The sequence below is a fragment of the Colobus angolensis genome, unplaced genomic scaffold (assembly GCF_000951035.1).
Source record: "Colobus angolensis palliatus isolate OR3802 unplaced genomic scaffold, Cang.pa_1.0 Scaffold412, whole genome shotgun sequence".
NCBI lineage: Eukaryota > Metazoa > Chordata > Mammalia > Primates > Cercopithecidae > Colobus > Colobus angolensis.
Window position 1 is genome coordinate 186,157 of NW_012117511.1, and position 9,448 is coordinate 195,604.

General features: G+C 43.8%; 1 pseudogene across 1 annotated transcript; it reads left to right on the top strand.

The window, feature by feature from the left end:
- The first annotated feature begins 4,782 nt into the window (after nucleotides 1–4,782).
- On the top strand, nucleotides 4,783–5,656 carry LOC105521902 (annotated as a pseudogene). The gene has a single exon (XR_001003356.1). The product of XR_001003356.1 is annotated as a transmembrane protein 230 pseudogene (transcript).
- Nucleotides 5,657–9,448: the final 3,792 nt, after the last annotated feature.

Consider the following 9,448-nt stretch of genomic DNA (forward strand, 5'->3'; position numbering starts at 1 on the left):
AAGGTATACTAGAAATGGACAATTTCCAGGCCTCCCTCCCCTGCCACATGGCTGAGTAAAACCCATTCTGCCTGCCTAGGAGATTCACAGGACCTGTGCAGCCACTGCCCACCCCGATCCCTGCCAAATTTGGGAGGCAGCAGATTTAGTGATTTAACTCAACTCTGAGTCAGAGGTGGCCCAAACATCAGAGCCCAAGCCAATGCTGTCAGGGGCAAAATTGCAAAATGATCCCCTTAGTCCCCAACCACATCATCCCTGAGTGAGTAAGACCCAAAGCAGAAAATCAGAAATTCTCCAGCAGCCTCTGCAGCAGACTTCCTCCCAAGGGACTGCACTACTTTTTGTGGCTCTGAGACCCACATGTCTTTTGTCCTTCCCTCCCTTGCTGAAGTGTCTCTAAATGAGGGAAGGAATAGAGGAGGTCTGGCCGGGGGCATGGAGGGAAAAGAATGTGTTTGCCCCAACCAAGCAATCATAACCATCTGGGAACTTCTGGCTATAGAGAGAGTTAATTTAGGTCACAGATCCAGGCCCCCCAAGAGCCGAAGCCTCAGGGAGAATCATAGCATCACAGATTTGGGCACCTAGCTAATGTAGACATTATAGGATGGTAGTTAACACATCAACTAACTCCACTGTTACACCCACAGCCCTTGCTAAGGGTAAATATTCTGCTCCTTGTCTCTGCAAAAGGCAGCCAAAGGAAGCCCTGTTTTTACCATATGACCCTATCACCCTTTGGCCACAACTGACTGGACAAGTGGAAGTGGGAAGCTAAACCCAAGTGCGACAAATCCAATAGTTACATGTGGTTGGTGGTTACCATAAGGGACAGCACAGATACAGGACACTGCCATCATTTCAGAAAGTTCTATTGGACATTACTGGGAGATAGGCTCCCCCATTATCTTCTTCTGTTTTGTTTTTGTTTGTTTTGTTTGTCATTCACCAATGATCCCATTATCTTCTATAATAGTGGTAGGCAAACTTATCCTGTAAATGGCCAGATAGTAACTATTTTAGGCTTTGAAGGCTATAAATCTCTGTTACAAGCTCCTCAAACCTGCCATTGTAGCATGAAAGTAAGCATAGACAATATATAAACAAATGAGTATGTCTGTGTTCCAATAAAAGTTTATTTACAAAAAAAGGGACAGTAAGCCATATTTGACCTCTGTTTAGTTTGCTGATCCTTGCTCTACCACACCACCCTATTTGTTTCTTTCACATTGCTAAGTGTTTTGTAATAACTTGTTTACTGTCTCTCTCCCCGTATCAGACTGGTAGCTCCATGAGGGCAGAGCCTATGTTGATTTTGCTTGTTAGAGAGAATCCAACACTGACATGTAGTGTAGGCTTAATAAAACTTTGTTGGTTGACTGAGTGAATAATGTGCCATTTACTGGACTAGGGAATGCCAGAGAAGGAACAGTTTTTGAGAGAAGATAATGATTTTTTTAGGGACATGCCCATGTTATTATCATTTCTTATTTTTATTACTGTCTCTGGAGTCCCATTCAGCTCTAACCTTCTTTAAATCTCACTAGTTTTGAGGTCAGTGATGTTTTTCAGAGTAGTTGCTTTTTGGACTCACTCTCTGGGAGGCTGTAATTGGAGGTCCAGCCATGGAGGGGATTCCCTGGTACATCCACCATAAGCCAAAGCAGCAGGAAGAAGATTTGGGCCCGGCCTGTCCCTCCCACACATTTGTCAGCATTGGCTCCAAGAACTCAGATTCCTTTCCCATTCTGTTTGGGCTCAGCTAAATTAGAAAGACCAAATCTGTGACTTAAGGAATTACTTCATGCAGAATTTTCAAAATTTCAGTCATTCATGTGCCCCCTTCACAGTTTTTACTGCATTTCCATACCACCCACACACAGGCTTACTTAATATTTTCAGCCCTTTCAACATTTTTAATGTTCAAATTAAATTGGATCACTCCTTGCTCAAAAAATCAAACAGCCTCCCATTGCAGAGTAAATTTCGGAGCTCTTACCGCAGTCCGCAAGGCTCAACGTCAGCTGGCCCCTGGCTACTTCTCTGACCTCATTTCTGCCATTCATTCAGTCAGCCACACTGACCTCGTATTCTTGGAACATTCCAAGCAAGCTGCTGCCTCAAAGCCTTGGCTCAACCTACCTAGAATGCGTCACTCCTCACACATCATTCCTCAGAAGGGCCTTCCCTGGCCACCCCATATAAAATATAAAATAGCAGCTGTCTTTGCTCTTCCAAATAAGTTTTAGAATCAGCTAGAAAAATTTCACACACACACACACACACTCAGAATATTGATTGGGATTGCATTAAATTTCTAGAATAATTTAGAAGAACTGACATCTTTATCATATTGAGTTTTCTTCCTATCCATGCGGATCTTATTTGTTTAGGTTTTACTTTATAGTTTTCATTAAAATTATATAATTTTCTTGATAAAGACTAGGCGTACATCTTTTATGAAATTTGTTTCTACACGGAAACAATGTTGTTGCTATTTAAAGGTTATCTTTTAAAAAATATATAGAAAATGCTTGCTATAATCCTGTTCTTATTTTTAATATTATTTATTTATGCCCTCTCTTCTTTTTTTCATGGTAAGTCTTACTGGTATCAGAGGGATGTTAAGGAACTACTAGCACCTAAGGGAGACATACTTCTTGATATTATAAAAAGTATTGAAAAGGAATGAAAAAGGGGGTAATTATTTATTCTTTAATGCTGATATTCATGTGGAAACTTTAAATTATTTTCTGTCCTACCAATGCTATGTGACTTCCCCACAGGGAAACATTGATTTATTAAATGTCATAACCCCATTGAAACGCCTTTAGGGCTGTCAGTTGCTTTGGCTCACCTCTGGGCCTATCTTTAGCTCGGGAGTAACAGACGGATCTGGGTTAGGAGACATGGGTGTGAAAGGTATCCCAGAGAAGAGGCGGATCCTAGAGTCTGGATAAGCTGGGAGGCCACCTCTCAACACCTCAGAGACATGCTGCCTCTATGAGAAGTTGTGCACACAGAGGGGTTGCCTAGGGCAAGGATTGAAGGTGGAGGGAGCAGGGGGTGGCGCGGGCCTCCCTCCCTTTCCCCACCAAAGACTCAGGCTCTGGGTGTGAAGCAGGAAATGGGGTCTTCTTAGAATTGTTGAGGTTTCCTGGAAGCCTGTGAGAGCTGAGACCATCTGGCTTTCTAAAGTTCACTTTCTGGTGGAGGAGGGATCCCCCTCTGGGGACACAGGCTCACTAGTTATAGATACTGAGGCCCTGGGGGTACTGATGCTGGACTGGAGGAAGAGGCTGTTAGCCCTGGACTCTTCCAGTCTCCACTGCTGTTTACCCATGACCACAGACTCCCTGTCCTCTGGTCAGTCTTTGTAACTTGTGCTTGTTAAATCAAACTATGTGTTCTGGGAAATACGAGCATTTTAAGGCTCCGCCTTATCTGATAAACCCTTGAACTGAAGAAGGCAGGAAGCCACAGACTCCTGGGTGGGCAGCACCTACCTGGGGTTACCCCCCACCTCAGAGGGGAAGGCAGCTGTTCTGAGTCATCAAGTAAGCCTAACAACTAGCACCCACGTACACGTTCACATCATCAGAGAGGGAGGCGAAGGCCAAGTTGAATGCCTGGAATAGGGGCATCAAGAAGAGCAAAGGCTTTGGGACGACAGGGCCCAGGTTCTAGTTCTGGCTCTTCCACCTCCTAGCCATATCTCTTCGACAACCTCTCTCAGTCTCTGAAAGTCAAATAACACCATGGTGTAATGCGATCCCGCTAAAAAAATTGTAGACTACGTGCAGTGGCTCACACCTGTAATCCCAGCACTTTGGGAACTCAAGGCAGGAGGATCATGTGAGGTCAGGAGTCTGAGTCAAGCCTGGCCAACATGGTGAAACCTCATCTCTACTAAAAATACAAAAATTAGCCCGGCATAGTGGTGTACTCCCACAGTCCCAGCTACTTGGGAGGCTGAGGCAGGAGAATTGCTTGAACCAATGAGGCAGAGGTTGCAGTGAGCCCAAAATGCGCCACTGCACTCCAGCCTAGGAGACAGAGCAAGACTCTGTCTCAAAAAAAAAAAAAAGGTAATATTTTGTAAGCTCATATTGATTTTATAATTGAGAAAAGAACAATAGTCACGGTTTATTGTAAAGTGCTAGACAAATACATGTTTTCTATTGTTATTTTTATCATTGTTCCTTTGTCCAGTCCTAGAGCCAGAAAATACCACCTAAGAAAACAATGCCTTATTACATGTCCCTTACTAGAGGCAGACAGATTTTAGGGTGGGAGTGGTATGGGAGAAAGCAGAGGCTTTTCTCTTAAAATTTAAAAATATTCATACCAAAGAGGACTTCAAAGAGGATACAAATCCAGGGCCAGGCACAGTGGCTCACATCTGTAATCCCAGCTCTTTGGGAGGCCAGGGTGGAAGGGTCACTTATGCCCAGGAGTTTTAGACTAGCCTTGGCAACACAGCAAGACTCCATCTCTACAAAAAATAAAAAATTAGCCGGGTGTGGTGGTGTGGGCCTATAGTCCCAGCTACTCAGGAGGCTGAGGTGGGAGGATCGCTTGACCCTGGGAGGTCGAGGCTGCAGTGAGCCATGATCATACATCTGCACTCAGCCTGGGTGACAGAGTGAGACCCTGTTTTGCAAAAAAAAGAGGATACAATTCCAGGAAGCCATGGAATGGTAGACGCGGAAGCACCTACAGTAATACACTCCATATGGATTTCTCAAACACGTATGTAAAAACATAAATGAGGCACTGATCCCGGCTGGGGCGGGCTGAGTGGCCCTTAAGCGGGCCGTGCCATGCGACCTCGGGCGCTGCCAACCATGGGCGAGCTCTGGGTGTGCGGGCAGCCTGGCACGGCGCTCTGCTGTGTCAGCGTGTTATGATGCCGTCCCGTACCAACCTGGATACTGGAATCCCCAGTAGTAAAGTGAAATATTCAAGGCTCTCCAGCACAGATGATGGCTACATTGACCTTCAGTTTAAGAAAACTCCTCCTAAGATCCCTTATAAGGCCATCGCACTTGCCACTGTGCTGTTTTTGATTGGCGCCTTTCTCATTATTATAGGCTCCCTCCTGCTGTCAGGCTACATCAGCAAAGGGGGGGCAGACCGGGCCGTTCCAGTCCTGATCATTGGCATTCTGGTGTTCCTACCGGGATTTTACCACCTGCGCATCGCTTACTACGCATCCAAAGGCTACCATGGTTACTCCTATGATGACATTCCAGACTTTGATGACTAGCACCCACCTAATAGCTGAGGAGAAGAGTCACGGTAGAACTGTCCCAGCTTTAAGATACCTAGCAGAAACTATAGCTAAGGACTAAGGAATTCTTCTGCTTGCAGATGTTTAAGAAAATAATGGCCAGATTTTATGGGTCCTTCCCCAAGATGTTAACTGAACCTACAGTAGCTAATTAGGACATGCTCTGTTTTTCATCCCTTGGCACTGGCAAGAGCTCCTGACAAGTTTTTCCACAGGAATTTGTATCATGGAAGAATAGAGGTTATTCTGTAATGGAAAAGTGTTGCCTGCCACCACCCTCTGTAGAGCTGAACATTTCTTTTAAATAGTCTTCATTGCCAATTTCTTCTTATAACAAATGGAAGAATGTAGTATGACTAATTTCTTATTACTAAGTAATTTATTTTAAAAATATCTGAGTATATTATCCTCTACACTCATCCCTACCTTCATGTTCCAGCGGAAGGCCTTAGTAAAATCAAAGATCAGTGAGTTCAAAAAAAAAAAAAAAAAACATAAATGAAGTTCTCAAAAAAATGAGATGTCCTGTCTTAAATCTTTGCAGGATATAAGGGTCACTCAGGTCTTTTAGCTCTATTTGAACACAAACTATTTAATATTTTGCAGGTAGAGAATAAGAGGTAGTCAGCATGAAAAGGGGGAAGAAAAAGATTTGTAATCAATGCTGTGTAGGAAGAAAGCAAAATGACAAATATGAGCCTACTCAGCAGATGGATATTAGAGAGACTGAAAGATAGACAAGGGGCAAATAAATAGAGAGACAGAGCAGAAAGAGGAGAAATGAATCTGTGAAAGCTGAGACCATTCCCAGGCCCCGTAGCTGGGTGACAACCTCTGAGATGATCCAAGGATTCTGGGTCTGGTTAGAAGACTTTATTCACTCAACAAATTGTTATGTTGTGCATTCTGTGGGTCAGGGCTTTTCTAGACATTAGAAGTGCAAAACTGAACAACTCCAAACCTCTACCTTCATGGAATTTATATTCTAGAGGGAGGAGACATAATAAACAAGTAAAGCTAAAAGTATGGCATGTCAGGCAGGTGATAAAACTTTAGATAAAACTAATGCTGAGCGAGGGCGACAGGAAGTTCAGAGGAGAGGAATGAGGGAGAGAGGTGGGAGCCATGTGTTATTCTCTGTAGCTGGTTCCATTGCCAGCCTCACTGGGAAGGAACCATTTGAGCCATGGCCTTAAAAGACCCATGTGAACTAGCATGCAAAAAAATGCAATAGGAATCATCACAAAAGATGCTGTTGATTGTCCAGCCAACATCCAGTTTTTCCTTCTCTCTCACAGATCCCTTCTCCCTTTGCCAAGATGCAGCCATGTGATGAGGAGAAAGCTGGGCTCAATATCTAATCCCAGAGGTGGATCCTGTTAGATCACAATTAGTCTAAGTCAATTATGGCTATGCAACTCCACTTACCAGTGAGTGCGTCAGGAAGCCAGGCTTAAGCCAATCAACACAGGGAATCCCCCGATCACTGTCACCGGTCCAGGAGCAGGCACATACCCTAAACTAGCCTAAGCAGATTGAAAGAAAGGGTTTATATTTCTGTTTGGGGAGGAGATTTTTTTCTCTGTTATGATGAATGTGAACAAGGAAGCATGTTGTCACAGTTGCTCAAGACACAGTGACACAGCCATCTCTGGACAATGAGGGAAGCTAGCCTGTAGACAGAGCCAATACAAAGAAGAGGGCAGAGCTGGGAGCACTACAGAGAAATGGAGTCAGAGCCCTGATTATTCCATGCCTGGGGCCTGCTCTACTTCAACACTCCCCGTTGTGTGCTGTGAAGAATCTCCTTACTGTTTATGCCAGTTTGAGTTAGGTTTTCTGTTCCCTGGTCCTTAAAGGTTCTTAACTGACAATAAAAATAATAGCAGCTAACATTTCTTGAGAATTGGCTTGTGCCAGGCTCACACTTTATATTGGTAATTTTTTTAAATGTTCTAAACAATCTTACAAGGCAAATGCAACTACTGTGCTTATTTGCAAGACACAAGTGATTCTGCTCAAGGTTAAGTTGCAGAACGAAAATCTTTCAGAGCTCAGAGCCTGTGCTCTTAATCACTGTGGTGATTCCATCCATATGTGAGGCACGGGAAATGAGGAAGGAGATTGTGAAGAAGCCCCAGGAAGAAGAGGAGCTAGAGATATTATTAACTATATTAATATAATTATATAATATTGCTCTCTCAGCCTGGAATACCTCATCCCTGGGACAGCTTTTCTCTGCCTCGGAACTTCTTTTTGTTCTTTAAGAACTCGACTCAGATCTATCTTCCCCTCTAAGAAGCTTCCCCACATTCCCAACTCCCCAAATCTCCAAACTTCTGGGATCCCACAGAAATGTGTTCGGATTTCTATTATAGCCCAGGTTATTTTATAATATGTTTGTTTTCATACCTTCTCCTTTTACTAAACTCAGAACTCCTTGAGGGCGAGCACTTTGACTGGTTATTCCTTGTGGTTCCTGTGCTCAGCTTAGCTCATCGTAGGTGCTCAGGAAAAGTGGGATTGAATGAAGTGAGCATCCATCCATCAAACGTCACACCTTGAGCACCCTCTGTCTTATCAGGTACTGTGCTAAGCCCTGAGGAGTTATATGGTTAAAAAGATCAGGCTTTTGTCCTCTTTAAGTTTATAAACAAATTGAGGATGGGTTCGTATCTTTCAATTATACATTACAGAAACCCAACTCAAACTAGCTTAAGAAGTAAAAAAAAAAGAATGTGGGTAGGGGGCAGAATTAATTTGCCCCAGGCATGTGATCAGGAGAAAGCTGGGCTCAATCTCTAATCCCAGAGGTGGATCCTGTTAGATCTCAATTAGTCTAAGTCAATTATGGCTATCCAACTCCATTTACCAGTGAGTGCGTCAGGAAACCAGGCTTAAGATTACCTCCAGCTTCAGGAATCACTGAATCTAAGATCCAAGGATGTCCAACAATATTATTCTCAAAATTACATCTCTTTCTATAACTTGCTTTTGTGTAGCTACATTCTCAGGATTTTTTTTTTTCCATGTGAAAGTACTTACAGCTCCATGTTTGCATGCAAATCACAGCAATTAGAGCTGCTTGTTCCAATCTTTCCAGCAAAAGTAATTCCCAGTGGTTCATCTGCCCTTCACAGAACCGTTCACAGTGACTCTGACTGAAAAGGCCTAAGTCACATGCCTGCCTCTGGATTTTTGAGGTGGGGTTAACCCCTCCAAATCACATGGACTAAAAGAGGGAAGGTGGTCCACCAGAGGAAAATCAAGTTGCTGTTACCAAAAGTGGGAGATGATGCTGGGCAGGCAAAAACCAACATGTCCTCCACAGGGGAGATGCCCAATACACTAATAATAATGGCAAGGCTAGTAGCGATGCCTTTCTTGAGAGCTTACAGTCAAAGATTAGATAGAAAAAATGGATCACTTCAAGGACAGCTGTCCATGAATGCCTTTTAGGAGAAAGCCTATGTACTAGGTCTTCTGGATAGGTAGAATTTTGGTAGGTGAAGATGAAAAAGCCTTTCAGATAATGTGAAAAGGCATGAACAGAGGCAGAGAGGCAGGGATACTTTGGAGGTTTTCCAAGTTTGGTAGGAAATTTTGGTAATTAAGTCTGGAACATTGGTCAGGGGCTAGACCCATAATCTAGTAATGTACTGGCTGGGCGCGGGGGCTCACGCCTGTCATCCCAGTACTTTGGGAGGCTGAGGCGGGCGGATCACAAGGTCAGGAGATCGAGACCACCCTGGCTAACACAGTGAAACCCCATCTCTACTAAAGATAAAAAAAATTAGCCGGGCGTGGTGGCAGGCTCCTGTAGTCCCAGCTACTTGGGAGGCTGAGGCAGGAGAATGGTGTGAACCTGGGAGGCAGAGCTTGCAGTGAGCTGAGATCGCGCCACTGCACTCCAGCCTGGGTGACAGAGTGAGACTCCGTCTCAAAAAAAAAAAAAAATTCTAGTAATGTACTAACCCTTTATTCAGATGTCTTTCATATATAATTTCAAAAAGAGTATACTAATTTTGGTGGAGACTAGGAATAGGACAATTCTTCCCATGTTACCGATTGAGTGTTACCCAGTACAAGAGACACCTGCTGAGAGAGAGATCATGGTGCCCAGACAGAACAGCATGAGTACCCCAGTGTTCT